This window comes from Lepus europaeus, chromosome 15 (genome assembly GCF_033115175.1).
Source record: "Lepus europaeus isolate LE1 chromosome 15, mLepTim1.pri, whole genome shotgun sequence".
NCBI classification, from domain to species: domain Eukaryota; kingdom Metazoa; phylum Chordata; class Mammalia; order Lagomorpha; family Leporidae; genus Lepus; species Lepus europaeus.
This window is the reverse complement of record NC_084841.1, coordinates 35,470,897-35,494,842: the sequence shown is the minus strand read 5'-3', so window position 1 is coordinate 35,494,842 and position 23,946 is coordinate 35,470,897. Positions and strand designations below refer to the sequence as shown.

At 44.0% G+C, this 23,946-nt stretch overlaps 1 pseudogene; it reads right to left on the bottom strand.

Moving 5' to 3' along the window:
• Positions 1–20,686: 20,686 nt before the first annotated feature.
• LOC133774271 (small ribosomal subunit protein uS5-like) lies at positions 20,687–23,509 on the bottom strand (annotated as a pseudogene).
• Between the last annotated feature and the right edge of the window lie 437 nt (positions 23,510–23,946).

The following is a 23,946-nucleotide window of genomic DNA, read 5'->3' as shown; positions in this document are numbered from 1 at the left end:
ACCTTCCTAAACAAAACAAGGGAGAGTCTGAGTGGAAAAGCAAACCCCAAACAGAAGGTGACTCTGTTCATGGCGTTCACTGTAACTCTTTCCAGACAAGTATATGGCTTGCTGTCATTATTACTCTCTGGAGTGCACTTGTCACAAAGGTCACATGCAATCCAATCACAAATGCCCTCTCTGATTTGCTTCTGGGTGTTGGTTCGCGGCGAACTCCCTCCACCTCCCACCCCATCCCTATTGAGTTATGGAAACAGTTCTACAGGTGCTCTAAAACCTGAACTGCACGGGTATTTATCAAATCTGGATTCTGACAGCAATGCTGGGAGGAAGGCATCACATACGGAAGAGAGTTGTGCCCGAGTCCTAGGTCACTGGTGCCACATAACTAGAGACTAGCAGAAAAGGGATGTGAACCCAATCTCTTGGTTCTGAACCTACTCCAAGGTCATTCATTTGAAAGCAGTGGTGGGACTAACCACCAGATGCTCTCCTGAAAATCCATGTGTTTAGTTAACTCCCTGACCCATGGGATTGAACACCATTTAGCGCAACTAGTGGTTGTGCTCATTTAGGGAGTGAATCAGCAGTGGGAGATACTCTCTCTCTCTCTCTCTCTCTCTCTCTGCCTTAAAAAAAAAAAAAATCAGCCCCTAAAAATACAGTATCCAAAAGTGAGGAGCTGCATGTAAGTCATTAAGATTTTATTTGTTTCTATTTTCTAATGGTGACACTTTTTTTCTTTCCTTCTTAACAGCCTTTATTCAGGTGGCATAAGATTCTGTGTCAATCCAAAGAATCGTACCCTTAATAGGTGGATGAAAGAACAAGCAGTCAAGAAATTTGGTCAACGCATAATTTGTCATGAAGAGAAGTACGGTGAGGAGAACCTCAAGGGGCACCTCAGTGGAAGACTCTATTACAGTTGGCCATAAAACTTCTTACCAGACAGCTGACGCCCAAGACCACAAAGATGACTCCTCTGGTGAAAGGAGGAATCTTATCTTCAGATGATCTTTTAAGAGGAGCCATAATTGCTCCAACTTTTTTATTATCAGATTTTCCAAACCTACAGAGAAGTTGAAAAAAAGGCACCATGAACAGTTTTCTGTGTTCCATTCACCTAGAGTCATCATTGCAAATATTATGCCACATTTACTTTCTCTCTTCTTTGTTTCTATGTGTGTATACAGAAAATTTTACAACACATACATACATATAACTTTTTTGCTAGGCATTTGAAAAGAAGTTGCAAGCATTATGACATTTCACCCTAATTCTTCTTAAGCATTGTGATTTAACATCCTTTAAGAAAAAAGACATTTTCTTTTATAACATTATCACTTTTGTACCTAAAAACTACCTATGTCATTAATGCATACATAATACATATGAGCCATATTCAAATTTTCCTTTTTCCAGAGTACTTCATATAGTTATTTTTTTTCAGCTGGGGATCAATCAAGGTTTACACATTGCACCTAACTGTTATACTTCTTTAATATCTTTTAAAAAATATTCATGTGATAGACAAAAAGAGTGAGAGAGACATGGAGCTCCCATCCTCGGTCTCATTCTCCAAATGCCTACAACAGCTGAGACACCTGAGGCTGAAGGCAGGAACTAGGAGCTCAGTTCAGGTCTCCTTAGCAACAACTCAGATATTTGAGCCTTCATCTGCTACCTCCCAGGTTCTACATTAGCAGGAAGCAGGAATTAGGAGCTAGAGGCAGGCATGGAACTCATTTGGGGTATGAGTGTCCTAACTGGTAGCTTAACCATGAGACCAAATGCCTGCTCCTCAATCTAAGAAAAGTCCTCTGCCTTTTGTTGTTGTTATTGTTGTCTTCTCCTATGGATGGACTCTTTTATAAGAATCTAAGGCAAGGGGCTGGCGTTGTGGCGCAGTGGGTTAAAGCCCTGGCCTGAATCGCTGGCATCCCATATGGGCACCAGTTCTAGTCCCAGCTGCTGCTCTTCCAGTCCGGCTCTCTGCTATGGCCTGGGAGGGTGTTGGAGGATGCCCAAGTCCTTGGGCCCCTGGGCCCACATGGGAGACCAGGAGGAAGCTCCTGGCTCCTGACTTCGGATCCGCTCAGCTCCAGCCATTGTGGCCATCTGGGAGTGAACCAGAGGATGGAAGACCTCTCTCTCTGTCTCTACCTCTCTCTGTAACTCTTTCAAATAAATAAAATAAATCTTTTTAAAAAAAAAAAGAATCTAAGGTAGTATCTGTTCCATATCTGGGTTTGCTTGATTGTTTCCTCATGATCAGGCTCAGGTTTAACATTTTGGTAAGAATTTCCTATGTAAATTTGTATACTTCTTATTGTATCATTTAGGGTTCATGAACATTAGAGTTTATTTTCTAAATAAAAAATTTAAAACTGTCTCCCATGTGGGTGTCAGGGACCCAAGTACCTGGGCCAACTTCCACTGCTTTCCCAGGTGCATTAGCAGGAAGCTGGATCAGAAATGAAGCAGCTAGCACTTTAACTGGAGCTCTAAAGTGCGATCCTGGCATTGCAGGTAGCAGCTTAACAGATTGAGCCACAACTACAACCCCTAAAGTAGATTCTAAAATTGAAAATCAGGGGCTAGTGCTGTTGAGTAGCAGGCTAAGCCTCCGCCTGTGGCACCATCATCCCACATGGTCGCCTGTTCGTGTCCCAGAAGCTCCTCTTCTGATTCAGCTCTCTGCTATGGTCTGGGAAAGCAGTGGAAGATAACCCAAATGCCTGGGCCCCTGAAACTACATGGGAGACCCAGAAGAAGCTCCTGGCTCCTGGCTCCTGGCTTTGGATTGGCCCAGCTCCAGCCACTGCGGCCATTTGGGGAGTGAACCCACAGATAGAAGACCTTTTTCTCTGTCTCTCCTCTGTCTATAACTCTGATTCTCAAATAAATAAATAAATCTTTAAAAAAATAAGAAATTCAATGTAATGGGGGAATTCCAAGGTGACCCCCTCAAATTCTCTGTGTGGGTATGCAAATACCACCAAAATGTTAGTCTAGATGCTGCAGTGACGGTATTTTGCAGCTGTAGCTAAGGTCACAAATCACTTGACCTTCGGTAAGGAGATTATCTTAAGTCTGTGAGTGACTTAATCACAGAAGCTCTTTAAATCAGAGTCTCAAGGTCAGAGACAGAGCAGTTAAGAGGGGTTTAAAGCAGAGGCCTCCCTGTGCCCACGGCTGGCTTTGTAGATGGAGGGGGCTACATTGTAAGGAATGCAGGCAGCTCGAGGTGGCCCTTGCCTGACGGACAAAAAGGAAGCTGCAGCTTCAGTCCTACAACCACAAGGATGTGACTTCAGACAGCAGTGAGAAGGAGATTGGAGCAGATCCTCTAAGGAGCCTCCGGGAGGGAAAGCAGCACAGCCTACATTTGGATTCAGCCTTGAAGACGTAAGCAGAGAGGCCAGTCACACTGTGCCTGCACTTTTTAAGAAAATATTTATTTGTTTATTTGAAAGTCAGAGTTACAGAGACAGGAGAGACAGAGAGCTCTTCCATCTTCTGGTTCACTCCCCCAGAAGGCCAGTTCTGGGCCAGGCAGAAGCCAAGAGCCAGAGCCTCCTCTGGGTCTCCCAAGTGGATGCACAGATCCAAGCACTTGAACCATCTTACACTGCTTTTCCACAGGTTATGAGCCAGGAGAGCTGGATTACAAGTGGAGCAGCCAGCCGGCGCCGTGGCTCACTTGACTAATCTTCCGCCTGTGGCACTAGCACCCCAGGTTCTAGTCCCGGTTGGGACACCGGTTCTGTCCTGGTTGCTCCTCTTCCAGTCCAGCTCTCTGCTGTGGCCCAGGAAGGCAGTGGAGGGTGGCCCAAGTGCCTGGGCCCTGCACCTGCATGGGAGACCAGGAAGAAGCACCTGGCCCCTGACTTCGGATTGGCGCAGTGCGCCAGCTGTAGTGGCCATTTGGGGGGTGAACCAACGGAAAAAGGAAGACCTTTCTCTCTGTCTCTCTCACTGTCCTAACTCTGCCTGTCAGAAAAGAAAAAAAAAAAAGAAGTGGAACAGCCAAGCCAAGACACAAACCAGTGCCCATATAGGATGCTGGCTTCACAGGAAGCAGCTTTTTTTTTTTTTTTTTGACAGGCAGAGTGGCTAGTGAGAGAGAGAGACAGAGAGAAAAGTCTTCCTTTTTGCTGTTGGTTCACCCTCCAGTGGCCACTGCGGCAGGCGCATCGTGCTGATCCGAAGCCAGGAGCCAGGTGCTTTTCCTGGTCTCCCATGCGGGTGCAGGGCCCAAGGACTTGGGCCATCCTCCACTGCCTTCCCGGGCCATAGCAGAGAGCTGGCCTGGAAGAGGAGCAACCAGGATAGAATCCGGCACCCCAACCGGGACTAGAACCCGTTGTGCTGGCACCAGAAGGCGGAGGATTAGCCTGTTAAGCCATAGTGCGGGCCTAGGAAGCAGCTTTACCCAGTATACCACAAAGCCTGCTTCATGTCTGCACCTCTGACTTAGAGAGTGTGAATAGATAAAACGATGTTGTTTTAATGACGAAGTTTATGGTAATTTGTTATGCAGCAACAGAAAATCAATACAGGGGCCTGGTGCTATGGCATGGGGGTAAAGCCACCACCTGCAGTGCCAGCATCCCATATAGGTGCCAGTTCAAGTCCCAGTTGCTCCACTTCTGATCCAGCTCTCTACTATGACCTGGAAAAGCGATAGAAGATGGCCCAAGCACCCACATGGGAGACCCAGAAGAAGCTCCTGGCTCCTGGCTTCAGATTGGTGCAGCTTCGGTCATTGTGGCGACTGGGGAGTGAACCAGTAGATGGAAGACCTCTCTCTCTGCCTCTGCCTCTCTTTAACTCTGCCTTTCATATAAATAAATAAATATTAAAAAAGAAAGAAAGAAAATCAATACAATCAATAAACAAGAATTTTACCATCCTGACTGTGTAAGTTTTTTGTCTGCAGGGCAAGTAGTATGTTAGAATTTAATATATCTCTTTAAGAATAAACTGTAGGGGGCCAGTGTTGTGGTATAATGTGTAAAGCCACCACCAGTGAGTCCAGCCTTCAATATGGGCACTGGTTCCTTTTCCTGCTGCTCTACTTCTGATCCAGCTCCCTGCTAATGGCCTGGAAAAAGCAGCAGAAGATGGCCCAAGTGTTTTGGGCCTTGCCATGTGAGAGACCTGGAAGAAGCTCTTGGCTCAGGGCTTCAGCCTCAGCTTTTGAGGCTATCTGGGGAGTGAACTAGCAATGGAATTTTCTCTCTCTCTCTCTCTCTCTGTCTCTCTCTCTTTCTCTCTCTCTGCAACTATTTTAAATAAATAAATAGAAGAAGGGGGGAGGAGGAGGAGGTGGAGGAGGAGGAAGGAGAGAAGGAGGAGAAACAAGAGCTGTATAATTCACTCACTGTTCAGGCAATGTAAGCCTTCCCAGGTATGGTCCAGCAAACAAGGTCTTCACATACTCTGATTTTCTTCACTGCTCACTCACTTGAAGTCTCAGGGCTCCTCCTAAAAATTGCAGAGAATTCTCCATTTGTGCATTTGTAGTTGTTCATAATTCTAAGGTCCTGAAGAAATAGAGTTCATTAAAGATAATTGAAAATGAATCTTGATGTGAATGGGATGGGAGAGGGAGTGGGAGATGGGATGGTTGCAGGTGGGAGGGAGGTTATGGGAGGGAAAAGCTGCTATAATCCAAAAGTTGTACTTTGAAAATTTATATTTATTAAATAAAAGTTTTAAAAAAAAAAGAAAATAGAGTTCCTATTCATTCTACAGATGTGAGGGTTTTGCCCCTCAGTTTGGCAATGGCCTTTTATCAGCAAAGCCCTCAGCCATCTGTCTCTTTCTGATGGATGTTTGTTTCTGGCCAACCTCGGGTGGTGGGTGAGGTTTACATGTACCCTGTTCATGGGATGATGACTGCAGCTTTCAATGTATTCTGAGTTGGAAAGGATTTTCCACTGGTAAACACACAGATTCTCCAGACAGTGCCGTTAAACATCTACTAACTATTCCAGTCCTAATTGGGTTGGCTAGCAGATGATCCAAGATGCTTCTGCTCCCTGATACTGCCAAGCTTACCCAGAAAACAGGAAGGTGGGCAAAGATTACCTAAGAGAGTATTAGTAGCCCTCCCTGTGAGATCTGAATTTTTAGACAATCACTGAATGATAGATGTATTTCACAATTCATTCAGCAAATCTGATGTTTTGTGGCAAATTTAGCAGTTTTTTTTTTCAATTATAAAATCATTTTTCCTTGGTAAATTTGTGAGAACACTAAGCTCATTCCACCCACACCAATACTACAATTATGCTTCCCCCAGTAATTCACAGACCTAACTTAACTGGCACAGTGCAGCCTCCACGTGCTGTCACTATTCTACCTCTACATGAACTACTGAAACATCACAGAATCTGCTTCCTCCACCCAGGGTTCACTGGTGACACAAATACGTAGTGGTAAGTGGTTTGTGGTCTAGCCATTTACAACAAACAAGATAGCACAGGGGCCAGCACTGTGGCACCGCTGTTTCAGCAGCCACCTGGGATGCTGGCATCTCATTTATGTGCTCGTTGAAGTCCCAGCCACTCCACCTCTGACTCAGTTCCCTGCTAGTGTTCCTGAGAAAGCAGCAGATGATGGCCCAAGTGCTGTGTGTAAAAAACACTCCTGTGCTTTTCAGCTTTTCTTGACCTCAGGAGTTTTATGCCATTGTCACTTTTTCCCTACAGTCTCACACCAGCCCATTTTGTTTTTTCTGTTTTGTTTATTTATTATTTATTTTATTTGAAAGGCAGAGTTAGAGAGAGACAAGGAGTGACAGAGGATTGATCTTCCATCCCCTGGTTCACTCTCCAAATGGCTGCAACAACCAGGGCTGGGCCAGGCAGAGGCCAGGAGCCAGGAGCTTCTTCCATTTTGCCCACGTGGGTTGCAGGGACTCAAGCATTTGAGCCACTTTCCGCTGCTCTCGCAAGTGCAATAGCAGGAAGCTGAATCAAAAGCATAGGATCTGGGACCCAAACCATCAGCCATATGAAAAGCTGGCATCACATACAGTGGCCTAACACAAGGCGCACAACGCTGGCCCCTTTTCCGCTGTTTCATGCCTTGTTTTTTTTTTTTTTTTTTTTTTACATAAGTCTAGAGATCCTTACATTATTTTTTATTTTTGCATTGTAACCTATTGTGTGGGTGTGCTACAGCTTTTTTGCCTGGCATAATATAAATAGATATGCAAGTGATTCTTAATATTTTATTTAAAATAACACTATAATTAGATTCTTATTTTAACATATTAACTTATTTTAATATTTTTAATTTTATATTTTTATATATTATATATTTTTATTTTATATTTTAATATTTTTATTAACTTATTTTAATATTTGCATACAAACATCTCCAAGTACAGCATAAAATCAGGTAATGATTTTGACTCAGGTCAAAGTCTCTTCATTTTATATCTTTAATATGCATTTTTCATGAACTATTTATTTATACTTTAGAGTTTATTTATTTATTGGAAAGGCAGAATGACAGAAGGAAAGAGAGAGCTTCCATTTTCAGGTTCACTCCCCAAATACCCAAACTAGCTGGGGCAGGGCCAGGCTGAAGCCAAACCAGGTGTCCCACATCGCTGACAAGGACCTAACACCTGAGCCATCATTGGCTACCTCCCAGGATGCACATTAATAGGAAACTGGATCAGAAGCAGAGTAGCTGGGACTTGAACCAGACACTCCAACATGGCATGCAGCATCCCAAGGGTGGCTTAACCTGCTATACCAGGTCATCACCCACTTCCTATCCTCATTTTAAATGGATAGATATTGCCATATTAAACGCTTAAGAATTGGCACCAATTTGCACTACTAACCATGTATGAGTAAGTAGCTGCTAACACTATATAACAACTATATAACATGAAATATTTTGATCATTTCTAGTCACTTAAGTGACTTCTTTAGTTTTTGCAAAAAATATACTTTCTTTTTTTTTTTTTAAAGATGTATTTATTTATTTGAAAGTCAGAGTTACACACAGAGAGAGAAGGAGAGGCAAAGAGAGAGAGAGAGAGGTCTTTTATCCAATGGTTCACTCCCCAATTAGCCGCAATGGCAAGAGCTGTGCCGATCCGAAGCCAGGAGCCAGGAGCTTCTTCCAGGTCTCCCCTGCTGGTGCAGGGGCCCAAGGACTTGGGCCATCTTCTACTGCTTTCCCAGGCCATAGCAGAGAGCTGGATCGGAAGTGGAACAGCAGGGACTCGAACCGGCGCCCATATGGGATGCCGGCGCTTCAGGCCAGGGTGTTAACCCACTGCGTCACAGTGCTGGCCCCAAAAATATACTTTCAATTCACTCTATAATCACAGGTTTAATGTACCACTAACCATAATATTCAACAGTTAAAAAGTAGAAAGATCACAGTTCCACAATAGTATAAACAAGGGCTAAAAACAACAATCAAATCACAAGATGTCCATTTCATACCTATACATTTTTTTTTTTACTTTGTATTAACACTATTAACACCACATATCCAAGAAACACAATGTTTGTCTTTTTGGGACTGGCTTATTTCACTAAGCACAATGGCTTCCAGTTTTGCTGCAAGACACATCCAACAAATGTGTCCAACACAACAAAATGCATCCATTTTGTTGCAAGACAGGATTCCATTCTTTTTTAAGGCTGAGTGGTATCCCATAGTGCATATATAGCACATTTGCTTTATCTAGTCATTAGTTGATGCACACTTGGGTTGATTTCACATCTTAGCTGTTGTAAATGGAGCTGGAATAAACATGGGGATACAAAGAACTATTTCATATGCGATTTCATTTCGTTTGAGTAAATTCCCAGAAGTGAGATGGTTGGGTCATATGGTAGATCTATTTTCAGTTTTCTGAGGAATCTTCATACTGTCTTCCATAATGGTTGTACTAGTTTACACTGCCACCAACAGTGTATTAGGGCACCTTTACCCCCATATCCTCACTAGCATTTATTTGCTTGCTTTTGGAAAGAGTGAGAGGTAAGAGATGGGAGGGCAGAAGGTCAGAGAGAAACTTTGCTTCTGTGGCTGCTTCTGAGCCTTCAGCTTGGGGAATTCTTTTCTGGGCCTAAACAATCGAATTTCATTGATTTAGTCATTTGAGAGGCAAAGAAACAGACAGCAGGAGAGAGAGAGAGAGAGGGAGAGAAAAAGTGCGCATGCACACTCATCTACTGGTTCTCTCCTCTGATGCCTGCAATGGTCAGGTCTTGACAGGCTTAAAGCCAGGCATGGGAATGCAACCCATATCTCCCAGGTGGAATCCAATCAGTTGAGCCATCAATACTTATTAGTTTTATTATGATGCTGAAACACAGATTAAGGTCAATCAATAAATTGGCAATCTTAGAGCAGGAAGCTGGAGTTAGGAGCCAGAGCTGAGAATTGAACCCAGGTATCTGACATGGAATGCAAGCATCTTAACTGCTAGGCTAAATACCTGCTCTCTGTAATATATTTTACATGCAAAAACAATAACAACAACAACAACTAGTAACCCCTCACTGCTCTGTTTTTTTCAGATTTTCCTAGAGACATTCTTTTTTTTTTTTAAGATTTTATTTATTTATTTGAGAAGTAGACTTACAGACAGTGAGAGGGAGAGACAGAGAGAAAAATCTTCCTTCCGTTGGTTCACTCCCCAAATGGCCACAACTGTCGGAGCTGTGCCAATCCGCAGCCAGGAGCCAGGTGCTTCCTCCTGGTCTCCCATGTGGGTGCAGGGGCCCAAGGACTCGGGCCATCTTCTGCTGCTTTCCCAGGCCACAGCAGAGAGCTGGATTGGAAAAGGAGCAGCCGGAACTAGAACCGGCCCCATATGAGATGCCAGTGCCGCAGGCGGAGGATCAACCTGCGCCACGGCCGGCCCCTCTTTTTACTTTTGTTAGCTTGAGATACCACTCTACTCTACAATAGCCAAGTTATTGATTAACCTTAGGCAAGTCACATAATTTCAATGCTCAGCATCATAATAAAACTGATAAGGGTGATATTGGAATGAATTCAGATGATACACACATCTAGAAGCATGAATGCAAAGTTATAAATTTAAATCAAGAAAGGAGACTGCAGTGTTAACCAGGAATCAGAAATCCTGTTCGAGGGAAAGTCCCTCCTTTGGCTCCAGGTTTAAACTGTTCCGACTGATTAGTCCTGCATTCTTCCTTCTCTGTTTACTCTGGCATCCCTGATCCTCAACCCCATTGCGCATTTTATTACAGACTATAGGTCATGAAAACAAAACACTGCAAGGGACCTAACCTGGATCTCTGGCAAATGTTCTATCTTGTTTCTAAAGAACACAGATTTCTGAAATATATTACACACACACACACACACACAAACATATACACAGACACACACTGTCCTTATCCCTTGTTTCAAATCTATCAATCCCCCTGGTGATACATATTTTTATAATTAACCATTCTGTAATGTATCACTTTTTAAAAATGTATTTATTTATTTATTTGAGAGGCAGAGTTACAGAGAAAGGGAGAGACACAGAGAAAGGTCCTCCATCCACTGGTTCACTCCCCAAATGGCGCAACAGCTGCAGCTGGGCCAATCCGAAGCCAGGAGCCAGGAGCTTCTTTTGGGTCTCCCATGTGGATGCAGGGGCCCAAGCACTTGGGTTATCCTCAGCTGCTTTCCCAGGCCACCAGCTGGGAGCTAGATCAGAAGAGGAGCAGCTGGGTCTTGAATCGGCACCCATATAGGATGACGGCACTGCAGGCAGAGGCCTAAACTACTGCACCACAGTACCAGCCCCCTGTAATGTATCATTTTTAATTTTTAGTATGGTACAGACAATCATCCCTTCTACAAAATGAAAAATTTTAATAATATTACCAATTAAATTATAGATATGCAGAATAGGTCAGTGTTACCAATTGTAGACTTCTGTGACCACATTGGCAAAATTTTGTTCATGTAATGAAGTCCTGCTTATTTGAGATATCCAGTTTATTGTTCACTCAATGAACACTAAGCCGAGCACTGTGCTAGGGACTTAGGATGTAACAATGAATGAGATACATACACATCTGCCCTCTGTGAGCCTACTCTATTACAGGAGAGAGAGATGTACTGAAGTTTTACAATACTGCTAGAAACTTTGGCAATAAATATTAAAGAGTGATTTAAATGGACATATCCTTTGAGAAATTCTATTTTCTAAGAATTTATTCAAGAAAATGGCACAGTGGAAGTTAAGCTGCTGCTTGGGATGTCCACATCCCCTTATCAGACGGCCTGGGATCAAGTCCCATCTCTATTTCTGATCCAGTTCCCTGCAAATGTGCCTGCAAGGCAAGCAGATGACTGCAAAGTGCTACCCGAGTGTTAGATCCAGATAAAGCTTCTGGCTCTGGGTGTCAGCCCAGCCCAGCCCCAGCCATTACAGGCCATTGGGGAGAACTAGCAGATAGAAGAACTCTCTCTCTGCACCCACCCCCTGCCATTCAAATAAATAAATAAATAAGAGATTTTTTTAAAGGGGGGGGGGCAGATACTGAGATGAATGAACAATGGGTATGGGATGATTGTCACAGAATTTCCATAGCAACAATAAATACCAGAAAAGGAGAATAACCCAACTGCTCCAAAGCCAGCATTTAGAACAATCAAGCAAACAAACCAGGACAAAACCATGTGCTTAAATACTACAAAACCACTGAGAAACAAAACAAAACAAAACAAAAAACAATGCAGATTTATGGGTATAGCTCTGGTGGACTCGTCCTGTTCTACAACAGAAAAAAAAGGACACAAGCCAGGAAGTATTATAGGTTTCTATTTTTGTAAAGATAAAATATACTTGCACATGAATAAAAACTTGCAAGGATACAAACCCAAAGAATTAACATTTGATTGTTATTGGTTATAAATGATTAAAATGATAGTATATAAATGATTATATAATGCTTTATAATATAGATTGCTGGTTTAAATTATTTTATATTTTCATATAATATATTATTTAAATATAATTATATTTTATATAAGTATTTTACAATTAACATGTTTTTATTTAGTCTGAATAAATCTTTCTAAAAATATAAGGTTGCTGGGGCTGGTGCTGTGGAACAGCAGGTTAAAGCCCCGGCCTGCAGCACCAGCATCCCACATGCACACTGGTTTGAGTCCTGAGCTGTGCTTTAAAGAACAAAGAGGAGTTTTTCAGATGGGATAGAGAAGCCAGGAACATTGTCTAGGCAAGGGCATCAAGATCAGAAACATAAGAAGAAACAGCAAGATCAGCACTGGAGTAGAAGGTTGTGCAGTTTGTGCACTGCATAAGGCTACCTAATGAAGGAGTCATGGAAGAAATGCAGACCAGGCTTTGTCTGTCAAGTCTTAAGTCCCAGCTGCATCTTCCCAGAGGGATGAGGCACCATATCATCCCCATTTCTCTTTTCAATTGACACATATTTTGGGGGTAGATATGACCTTTCAATATATAGATACTATGTGTAATGATCAAGTCAGGGAAATTAGCACTTTATCATCTCAAACATTTATCATTGTTTTGGATTGGAAATATTTAAAATTCTCTTTATTAGGTATTTTTGAAATAAGTAATTAATTGTTGTTAATCATAATGAAACTGTGCTATAGACATCAAAAGTTATTCTTCATATCCAGCTGCAGCCCTGCACCTATTAACATCCTTTCCCCATCCCCTTCTCAAGTGGTAACCACTATTTTACACCCTGCTTACATGACATCAACATTCTACCTTTCACATGTAAATGGGATGTGGTGCTTGTCTTTCTACACTTGACTTATTTCACTTAACATATATCCTCTAGTTCCATCTTGGGCCTTTGCATCCACAAGGGAGACCCAGAAGAAGCTCCTGGCTGCTGGCTTCAGATGGGCCCACCTATGGCCATTGCAGCCATTTGAGGAGTAACCAGAGTATGGAAAGTCTCTCCTCTTTCACTCTGTAGCTCTGCCTTTCAAATAAATAAATAAATAAATCTGAAAGAAAAAGAGAAAGAGAGAGAGAGAGAAAGACAGACAGACAGACAGACTGGAGGAAGAGATTAATACACTTGTTTCTGGGTATTTAAACATTTAACTTCTTTTTACGTTTTTACATGTTCCAATTACCTACAACAGACCAACTCTAATTTTGTAATCAAAGGAGGACAACACAGTATTTAAAAAAAAAATTTTATTTATTTATTTGAAAGTCAGAGTTGCACCAAAAGAGAAAGAGAGGCAGAGAGAGAGAGGTCCTCCATCCACTGATTCACTCCCCAACTGGTCGCAATGGCTAGAGCTGCACCGATCTAAAACCAAGAGCCAGGATTCTTCCGGGTCTCCCATGCGGGTGCAGGGGCCCAAGGATTTGGGCAGTCTTCTACTGCTTGCCCAGGCCATAGCAGAGAACTGGATTAGAAGTGGAGCAGCCGGGACTTGAACTGGAGCCCATATGGGATGCCAGCACCGCAGGTGGCGGCCTTACCTGCTACGCCACAGTGCTAGCCCCATATGTATTGATTTTTAAGACAAATTATCAAGGAAGATCATTGGCTTAATTTTATTTTTGTGAAAGCTACTGTTTAAAAATCTTTATTTTGAGAGCCAGTGCTGTGGCATAGTAGGTAAAGCTGCCATCTGCAGTGCTGGCATCCCATATGGATGCCTGTTCAAGACCCGGTCTTTAGGTTCCTGCTGGTAGATGTCAAATTTATTTTTTTAACATCAGGATAATATATTTCTGCCACAATACCATGATTTCAACCAGTGGCGGTAACTTCCTAAGTGCTGTCATATTTTTCATGCTACCTGTTATCCCAACTGTCTTCCACTAACCACTACCCACCATCTCCTTCCGGTGCCCCAAGGAAGCAGTGTGGAGGAGACAGAAAGTGCTAAGAACTCAAGGAGCAGACCCTCTGCTCTCCAGCAGTCCCTCTGGATTCTGTCCCTGTGCCTTCTCCCTGGCAGGGCCATGGTGGTGTTTCCTAGCAGAAGAAAGAAGTACACAGAGCAACAGAAGCCACTGTGTCAGAGAAGCAAATGAGAGGTGAAAGAGTACACAGTGCATCCAATCCCAGGCTCACCAAAATGAAGCCCTGCCATCCTTGCCAGGACCCTGACAATTCCGTGTAAATATTTTCCTGTTGGATTAAAAATCACTCCTGTTACTCAACAGTCACCCTTCATTTCATCTGAACAGAGGCTTTTTTCTATTCAGCAGGGACACTCAGGGCGGTGATTTCAGGTGCCTGGCAGGCTATGGAATGTTTATGTGTGTGTGATATTTTGGCAGTAGCTAGGCCTGACCTAATCCAGGTCCAGGAGCTTCACTTGGATCTCCTGTCTTGGTGACAGGGGCCAAGCACTTGGGACATCTTCTGCATTCCCTGATACATTAATAGGAAGCTGGATCATAAGTAGAAGCTGGCATCCCAGTCAGCAGCTTAAGACTGCGCCATAATACTGGTCTCATATATTACCATTTTAACACATGATCAATATAAAATTATTGAGATATTTTATATTCTTCTGTCATATTGTCTTTTAAGTATTTTTTTTTACTGATTTCATTGAAAACAGAACAAGAAATGGTCTGAGCCAAAAGGGTGTTCTTAAAACTGTCAAAAACATGGAGCCGGCGCTATGGCATAGCGGATAAATCCTCTGCCTACAGTGCTGGCATCCCATGTGGATGCCAGTTCAAGTCCCGCTGCTTCAGTTCCAATCCAGCTCTCTGCTATGGCCTGGGAAAGTTGTAGAAGATGGTCCAAGTCCTTGCGCCCCTGCACCCATGTGGGAGACCCGGAAGAAGCTCCTGGTGCCTGGCTTTGGACCTGCCCAGCTCCAGCAGTTGCAGCCATTTTGAGAGTGAACCAGTGAATGGAATACCTCTCTCTTTCTCTCTCTCTGCCTCTCTGTAACTCTGCCTTTCAGATAAACAAATAAATCTTTAAAAAAGAAATCTCATTCTCCCAATACAAACCAGTCACTTTACCCAGAACATGGATGGAAGCAGGTATTTTTATGACAGCCTGAGGTTCACACTTTACTTACCTTTAAAGTGAAAACTACTAATTTTTCCTATAAAAGGAAAAAAAAATCCCTAAAATTACTCTAGATGTTCTTAGCCATTAGGACAATTCACAGTGGAAAATACGAAGACAGGCAAGCCTTCAGGCTGTCCTCAAATTCTCTCACTCTATGACTCTACCCTCAAACTATCCCATGCCCTAAAGGCACACATGTCTCAGCCTCCTCTTCAGTTGGTTTTGTAGAAGCTCAAGCCTAGACACACATATTCTAAATAAGCAAAATTATTCTCCTGAATCCACCCTTTCGGGGCTCCCTCCTACTTAATGCTGGTCCATGGCTCCCTAGTGAACAGCCCTCTCTCTCATACTCATACACCTCACAGCTGCACCTTGCACCATGCTCTTGTCAAGCAAAAATCCCACAAGTCAGCTTTTCCCTTACCCCAATCAAACTTGATCTGCCCTCTTCTGTTCTTGGTGAAAATTGATGTGATGTAGGATGTTGTGGTGGTCTTTAGGTTCCTGCTGATAGATGGCAGTGTGTTTTTTTAACACCAGGGTGAGGTAAATCTTCCCCAAGGTCTTGATTCCAGTCAGTGTAACTTCCTAAGTGCTGTCATATTTTTCATGCTACCTGTTATCCCAAACTGTCTTCCACTAACCGCTACCCACCATCCCTTCCGGTGCCCCAAGGAAGCAGTGTGGAGGAGACAGAAAGTGCTAAGAACTCAAGGAGCAGACCCTCTGCTCTCCAGCAGTCCCTCTGGATTCTGTCCCTGTGCCTTCTCCCTGGCAGGGCCATGGTGATGTTTCCTAGCAGAAGAAAGCACACAGTGCAACAGAAACCACCCTGTCAGACATGGAGCAAATGAGAGGTGCAGGAGTACACAGGTGCATAGACTCTCAGGCTCACCAAAATCAAGCCCAGCCTGCCTTGCAGTGCCCTGACAATTCCACGGAAACCTTGCCCCTTTTGGATAAAAAAAAAAAAATCACCCCTATTACCCAACAGTCACCTTTCATTGCCTGTGAACAGAGGCTTTTTGTTTTTAGAAGGGTCTCTTAGGGTGTTGATATTGGGTGCCTGGCAGACTGTTGAATGTTTAGGTGTGTGTAATATTTTTGCAAATCTTTGTAGCTATTTGAGGGTATTTTTTAAAACTTTTCATTTATCTTTACATGTTTGAAAGGCAGATAGAGAGACAAACAGACACAGAGACAGAGGCAGAGAGATCTTCAACTCCCTGATTTACTCCTCAAATGTCTGCAACAGCCAGAGCCTGGCCAGGCAGAAGCTACATGTCCAGAATGCAATCCTGTTCTCCCACATGGGTGGTACTTGAACCACCACCACTCTCTCCCAACATTATTCAGAGTTGGAATTGGAAGAGGACCCAGGATCTGAATGCAGGCACTCTGCTATGCAATGCAGGCATCCCAAGAAATGTCTTAACCATTGCACCAAATGCCTGACCCCGAGACTATAATTTTTATGCACCCGCCCTCAGTCTTACTTTCAGAGTACACAGCTTTGGTCCAGAGAGCCTTCTGTGCTTATCAAAGGCACACAAAATATTCCAGGACTTTGACATTCACCTGTGCAGGTTCTCTGTGGCATGGTCCCTTTGCTTAGTGGTAGAGGCTAGAACGCTGCTCTGGATGACTTGGTCTTCTTATTCATGAAGTCATCATCGCCAAACCTCACATTCCCTATTATTGTAACTCCAGCTCTTGATAGTGAAATGGGGGCCTGGTTAAAAGTCACGATTTAGCCGGCACCGCAGCTCACTAGGCTAATCCTCTGCCTGCGGCGCTGGCGCACCGGGTTCTAGTCCCGGTCGGGGCGCCGGATTCTGTCCCGGTTGCCCCTCTTCCAGGCCAGCTCTCTGCTGTGGCCCGGGAGTGCAGTGGAGGATGGCCCAAGTCCTTGGGCCCTGCACCCACATGGGAGACCAGGAGAAGCACCTGGCTCCTGCCTTGGGATCAGCGGGGTGCACCGGCCGCAGCGCACCAGCCGCAGCAGCCATTGGAGGGTGAACCAACGGCAAAAGGAAGACCTTTCTCTCTGTCTCTCTCTCTCACTGTACACTCTGCCTGTAAAAAAAAAAAAAAAGAAAAAAAAAAGAAAAAAGAAAGAAAGAAGGAAAAAAAAGAAAAAAGTCACGATTTAACAGATAGGAACAATTCAGATTGCTCCATGCTCAGTGTAAATACATGATCTACATTTAAAAAAAAAAAAAAAAAAGAGAGAGAGTCTGGGTTTAAGCTACAGATGTAGGGGCAGGTATTTGGTCCAGCAGTTAAGATACCTGCGTACCACAAGGCAGTGCCTGGGCTCAAGTTCCAGCTCCTCTCTCCATTCCAGCTTCCTGCTAATGCACACCCTGGGAGGCAGCAGGTGATGACTCAAGTACATGGGTCCCTGCCATCCACAGGGGAGTCCCAGATTGAGTTTGGCTCCTGGCTATTACAGGATTTTGGGGAGTGAACCTGTGAACAGATCTTTCTTTCTCCTTTCTCTCTGTGATTCTGCTTTTCAAATAAAATAATCTTTAAAAAAACAGGTTAAAATGATTCTAATTATACATTTTATTAAGCCAAATATGTCTAAAATATTATTATTTCAACATATAAACGGTTGGAGCCAGTGCTGTGGCATAGTTGGCTAAGCCTCCACCTGTGGCACCAGCACCCCATATGGGCACCAGTTTGTATCCTGGCTGCTCCTCTTCTGATCCAGCTCTCTGCTAATGGCCTGGGAAAGCAGTGAAAGATGGCCCAAGTTCTTGGGCCCCTGCACCCATGTGGGAGACCCAGAAGGAGCTCCTGGCTCCTGGCTTTGGATCGGCGCAGCTCCAGCCATTGCAGCCATTTAGGGAGGTGAACCAAGGGATGGAAGACCTCTGTCTCTGTCTCTCCCTCTCTGTCTATAACTCTACCTTTCAGATAAATAAATAAAATCTTTAAAAAAATCAATCTAAAATTATTAAAATATTTTATATTTTTCTGTCATAATCAGTTTTTGAAACCCAGTGTGTTCTATAGCTATGGTACGTCTGTTTTTGGATAAGTCATATCTCAGGTGCTGAAGTCACCTGTGCTCACGTGGCTACCACACGGGACAGTTAATTCTAGAAGCATGACATGACTTTGGAGGTCATCCAGCCTGACTGGTTAATTACAGAACTGATGGAAATAAAAAAAAAAAAAAAGGTTGAGTACATTTTTTTAAGTTGTGTACTAATTAGTGGATAAGGGGTCAAATTAGTGTGAGGAGTCAGATGGGTTAATAGGCAGTCAGGTTCGTCCCAGTGGAAATTGAGGGCTCAAAATGCTTTCTTCCCCAAAAGTTATATTTAGCAAAATCAAAAGTGCCTGCCCTACTTGCTCAGGAATCTCCATTTTTTTTCATGAGAATAGCAAGGGAGTTTTGCCTCTCTAGGAGCCCTGCCCCATGCCACTCTGACTAGAGGTCAATGACTCTAATAAATCTTGCTTTTAAATCTCTCTGCTTTGTCTGCTTGGAAATTCATCTTCCATGTGAGACAAAGAACCTGGGGAATATTCACCTGTAACAATGGGATTAGAATACAAGGGTCTTTTCTGTACTCCCTGGTTTTATTCACAAAGCTGATTAGCTGCAAAGCTGAACTAGAACTTGGGACTCCCACTGCTCTGAGGCTCTTTTCTACAGGCAGTGCCTCTCTACCTGTATTACCTTTCTCATACTTAATATAAAGTCACGGGAAACAATCTGGCTGCAAACCAAGAACAGAGTCGTGTTGAGTTCCTCCATATCTTCCCACAGAGATAATATTTTATGACTTGTCACCCTTGTCCCCAGAAACCTGTGCTTTCAAGAAACCACTTTGAAAACTCTGATTCCTTTAGGCAATAGTTCTCAGCCAGTGTACATCACAATTGCATAGAAAGCATTTACAAAATTCAAACAACGGTTCCCTACCCCAGAATTCTGGTTTATACGTGCATTCACGTAGATTGCTAGTTTTTAAAATGGCTCCCAACATTCTAATGCATAACCCAACTCACAAGACCTCACGCTGTCAGAGCCACTGAGTCCCCTGATGCCAGGCAGCACCAACCCAAGTCAGGAGCTTGACAAGTCAGCAGGAGGCTGGTCTTAAGCCCCACGAGAAAGGATGCCCTGAGCACCTCCCAGGGCGGGGCTACCTGGCTTCCTTTTCCTCTGAGCTCTATATCTGCTCCCAAGGACACCTTAGCTTCATTTCCTGCTTTGGCAGCCTCACCTGCGGTACTGTCAGAGCCAGCGGAGCAGGCAGGAATGCAGTGCGCAGGACTCTTCCTGGTGGCCGTGGCTACCTGTGTGGCTCTTCAATCCTCAGAAGGTGAGTGGGGCACTGGCCGTTCAGGCCTCCAGTGGAGGGGGTGACTCCCAAATCAGTCTTGAAGGAGTGGGTTGGGGCAGAGCTCTTTATGTCTTCAGGCAGGAATTTTCAATGATTTCTGATTACCTACAAGACAATGGCATACATGTAAATTCTAAATCTCTGAGGAATTTCAGGAAGGCACCTCACTGTAACAGAGTATTAGTATTTGCCAAATGAGGAATAACGTCTCCACATAAGTGCAACTTGGAGTGGCATTTCCTTTTAGATGACAGAATCTTAGAAAGCTGGTGCCAGAGGTTGGCATAAAGCCTGTTATTCATATGTGTTCCCGGTGCCCAACCTGCTAAACGTCTGAACACAAGTGAGTACTTTCTTGGGGGAACAGAGACTGGACCAAGGGGTACTGATTGGGTAAGCTGCAAATTTTTCCAGCAGAGTCAGCCCTGTGGATACAGAAACCTGAAGCTTCAGTTTGATCTTTAAAAATGGGAGCAGGATGAAAGAGATTAAACATACACATTAGATCTGAGAGAACTTAAATCGTGAGTTTCTAGCACACAACTGGGAGACTGTAACTGAATCTGCACTGGACAGACTCTGCTCTACAGCAGCACTCACTACTGCATTAGGGAAACCCTAAATGGAGGTGCTCAACAATACTTGGCTGATGACATCTTTTCTTGTGTTCTTCCCTGAATAGATCTCTAAGTGCAGATGCAGAATATAAATTTTATTTGGTCTGCTTTTTAAGAAACTGAGCTATCATTTAAAAACAGAGATTTCACATGCACACACTCATATGGACACATACAAATTGGACATTAAAACTTCTTTCAAAAAAGCTAATCTGAAAACCATGGTTCCATGTACACTAGCAGGAACTGGTCAGAGTGGACTAGCATCAGTCCTTTTCCTCCGAAGTTTGCTGTCTCGTATTAATTGCTTGGCCCCTGTAGCTTTAGGGATTCTAGTATGGTGCACTGAGGTACTGGGCTTATTTAATAAAGCAGAGGGGGAAAATATGGAAAACTCCCTCTTACTTTCTATCATTCTATCTTTTCAAGATATGGTTAAAAGTCTGACTTTTTATTATTTCTACTATTTTTCTGAAGAATTCACCATTGAAATTTCAGGATTCACTTTCTTTGTTTCTTAAAGGTCTGTCTACTAAGGCTTTACACCTAGTTTTGGCAGCTCTACCAACATAAAGCTTTGAAACAAAGGTGTGCCTCCTGCCAGCTTCCTGACCTATGTGCAACTGTTCCCACAGCAGCAGCAGCACCTGCTGCCCTCCTGCAAAAAAGGGAAGAGCAGGCACAGGGCACAGATGGGACAGAGGAGGCTGTGCCATACTCAGGACCAAACTTCACATAGGACAGAGCCCTGGAAGGACCGCAAACGCAGAGGTGTTTGAAAAAGCACTCCGGTGATAAAGGGAGCTGAGGCCCAGTAGAGACCTTTGGTGCAGTCTAGGGCTTCAGTCTGGGCCACAGGAAAATCACATTTTCAGAAAAGCCCCATTTGCATTGAAACATAGTGATTTGGGTTGAAACACAAGAGGATAGTCCTCAGTCATGGAACTGAGGGGGCAACACCACTGCTTCCCACAGCAACCTCCCAGAGTGTCTGTGTGCCAGGTGCCCTGGGAGCTGGTGATTCAGGCTCCAGGCATCGGTCGAAGACCAGGTAAGGAGGTGGTGGGGAGGACTCAAAGATACAGGGAAGGAGACAGGCAATTATTGCTGGGGAGAGGGGACAGGGAAGTAGTTTGTGCTAGTTTGGGACTTTGGGAAACACATTTTGTGGTTTCAGATAGAAAGGTGTTCCATTATCTTAACCGTGTCTTAAATGGCACCCCAAACCGCTCTGCATAAATGAGGAAGCAGCTGACTCTATTCACAATTGTAAGACTTGGAGTCCTCCCAAAGGTAGGGCATACTCCACATCTGCTGACGTGGAGGCTGCCATAGAGAACTCAGCACTGAGTCCATAAACATGTCTACCATGCTGTTCCAGTGTCCCTGGGCTGGGCAGGATTCTTTGAATCCACAATCTTGGGTTTTGTGAGCCTGGTTCTTTCTAAAAATTTTATTTTTATTATTGCTTTTTTTTAAAAACATATTTTATTTCACTTTTTTTTTGTGTGTGTAAAACCCATTTTGTAGCCAGTGCTGGAGCCTGAGTTCCCTGCACAGACACCCTGGTGGGGGTCTTTACATGACAGTCAGTGAATTCCTGAGAGGGTGACTTGGGAAACACTGTCTCTTTCCAGAGGCTGGGAACAAATAGCTGTAGGTCTTGGAGGTGGCATCAAAGGTAGCCTTGGCAAAGTTGCCCATGGTTGCAGTGCAGCCCCTAGCTGTAGTGTAGCCATCATCACTACCAGCCATCAGCAGTAGCTTCTTGTGGACAGGGGGCAAAATGATGCCAGTGCTTTCTGGGGGCAGCGTTGGGGCCGTAGCACAGAATCAGTGCTGGGTCCCCTTGCAAGGCACAATGTGGGGCTGGGCAATATTGTTCTCCCAGCAGACTTCCAAAAAGACATAATGGAGAGCTTGGCCAGGACCATCGCCCCTTGAGTGGTGGTAGCTACTTCCTTTGAGCACTTTACACCTAGGTTTACCTGGCCATTGTAGTCCTCAATGGCAACAAATTCTTTGCACCTGGTCCACTGGACAACTGGACAACATGCATCTGCTTTTACACCATAATAACCTTTAAAATCTTATGCTTCAGGAATACCCCCAGAAAATCGATGGACAGGGAGAAGAGGTAGATCTCCTCCAGGAATTGCTCTTCTTGCCCTTGACCAGGTGGCCCATCTTGTTAAGAGGGAGCCACTCCTTGTCCTCTGCCTTGACTCTGTGAACTTGGCAGCCCTAATCCTGACCACAACTACTGCCATGGATGCCACTGTAGCTTCTATTCCAGGGCGCTTGGGGGCTCTAGGCCCTTCTGGTTTACCAGCATCATCTGTCATTTGGTGTTCTCTTAGAGAAGTACCTGGCTGTTTTCTCCTGTCTCCCCCACCTCCACAAAGAAAACTTTTATTTAAGGAACACAAACTTCATGCATTTCAAGTAAATTCTAGGAATACAGTGATTCTTCCAACCATACCTGCCCTCTCACCCACTTTCCCACACCTCCTCCTCCTCCCTCTCCCATCTCCAGTCCCATTCTCCACTAACATGCATTTTCCATTAACTTTATACACAGAAGACCAAAACTATACTAAGTAAAGAATTCAACAATTCACACAAACACACAAAAATAAAAATAATAACAACAAAAAACTGTTCCTCAACAGTCAAGAGAATGGATGTTCAAAGTCATTGCATCTGCAAGTCAATTTCACCCCTTTTCTCCCCCCAGAAACTTAATTAACTTTAAAGAAACACCCAAGAGGCCGGCGCCGTGGCTTAACAGGCTAATCCTCCGCCTTGCGGCACTGGCACACCGGGTTCTAGTCCCAGTCTGGGCGCCGGATTCTATCCCGGTTGCCCCTCTTCCAGGCCAGCTCTCTGCTATGGCCCAGGAAGGCAGTGGAGGATGGCCCAAGTCCTTGGGCCCTGCACCCGCATGGGAGACCAGGAGAAGCACCTGGCTCCTGGCTTCGGATCAGCGTGGTGCGCCGGCCGCAGCGGCCATTGGAGGGTGAACCAGCGGCAAAAAGGAAGACCTTTCTCTCTGTCTCTCTCACTGTCCACTCTGCCTGTCAAAAAAAAAAAAAAAAAGAAAAGAAAAGAAAAAGAAACACCCAAGAAGCACTTAGACATAATTATAACATAACTTTTTGAGGACAGAGTTGCGCATGGAAAGTCGGTGCATAGTGACTCCTGTTGTTATTTAACAACCAACATTCTTATGCATGATGTCAGTGATCACTCAAGGCTCTTAACATGAGCTGCCTATGCTATGGAAGCTTCTTGAATCCACAAGCTCTGTCAGTATTTAGACAAGGCCATAAGCAAAGTGGAAGTTCTTTCCTCCCTTCAGAGAAAAGTACCTCCTTCTTTGATGACCACTTCTTTCCACTGAGTCTCACCCATCGAGGTCCTTCAGGTAGGACATTTTTTGCCATAGTGTCTTGGTTTCCCATGCCTGAAATGCTCTAATGGGCTTTCCTGGCTGTTTTCAATTGTACATTCAGACTGAGGTTGTACTTGTGCCCAGCAGATACATGTTGGGAGATTTTGCTTCACTGGCTCCCAAATTGTCCTCCTGATATCTACTAGAGGGGTAATGGGATATTTCCTCTCTACCTCTGAAGATTCTGGAATGAGCTGACATGACACTTTAAACAGAAGACTGAAACAAATTTATCAATGTGCAAAGAGGCAGCATCACAGCACCCAGGAAAACCACACGAGTGTGATTACCCAGCAACCCAGTGTAGCTCAAAAGCTCACATGCCCTTTCTCCACAGCAGAGAGGGAGAATGGAGAGTGCAGACATTTCTGAGGGGTTGTAAGTGTCTATTAGGGGAATGAGTAAAAAGGACAGATACT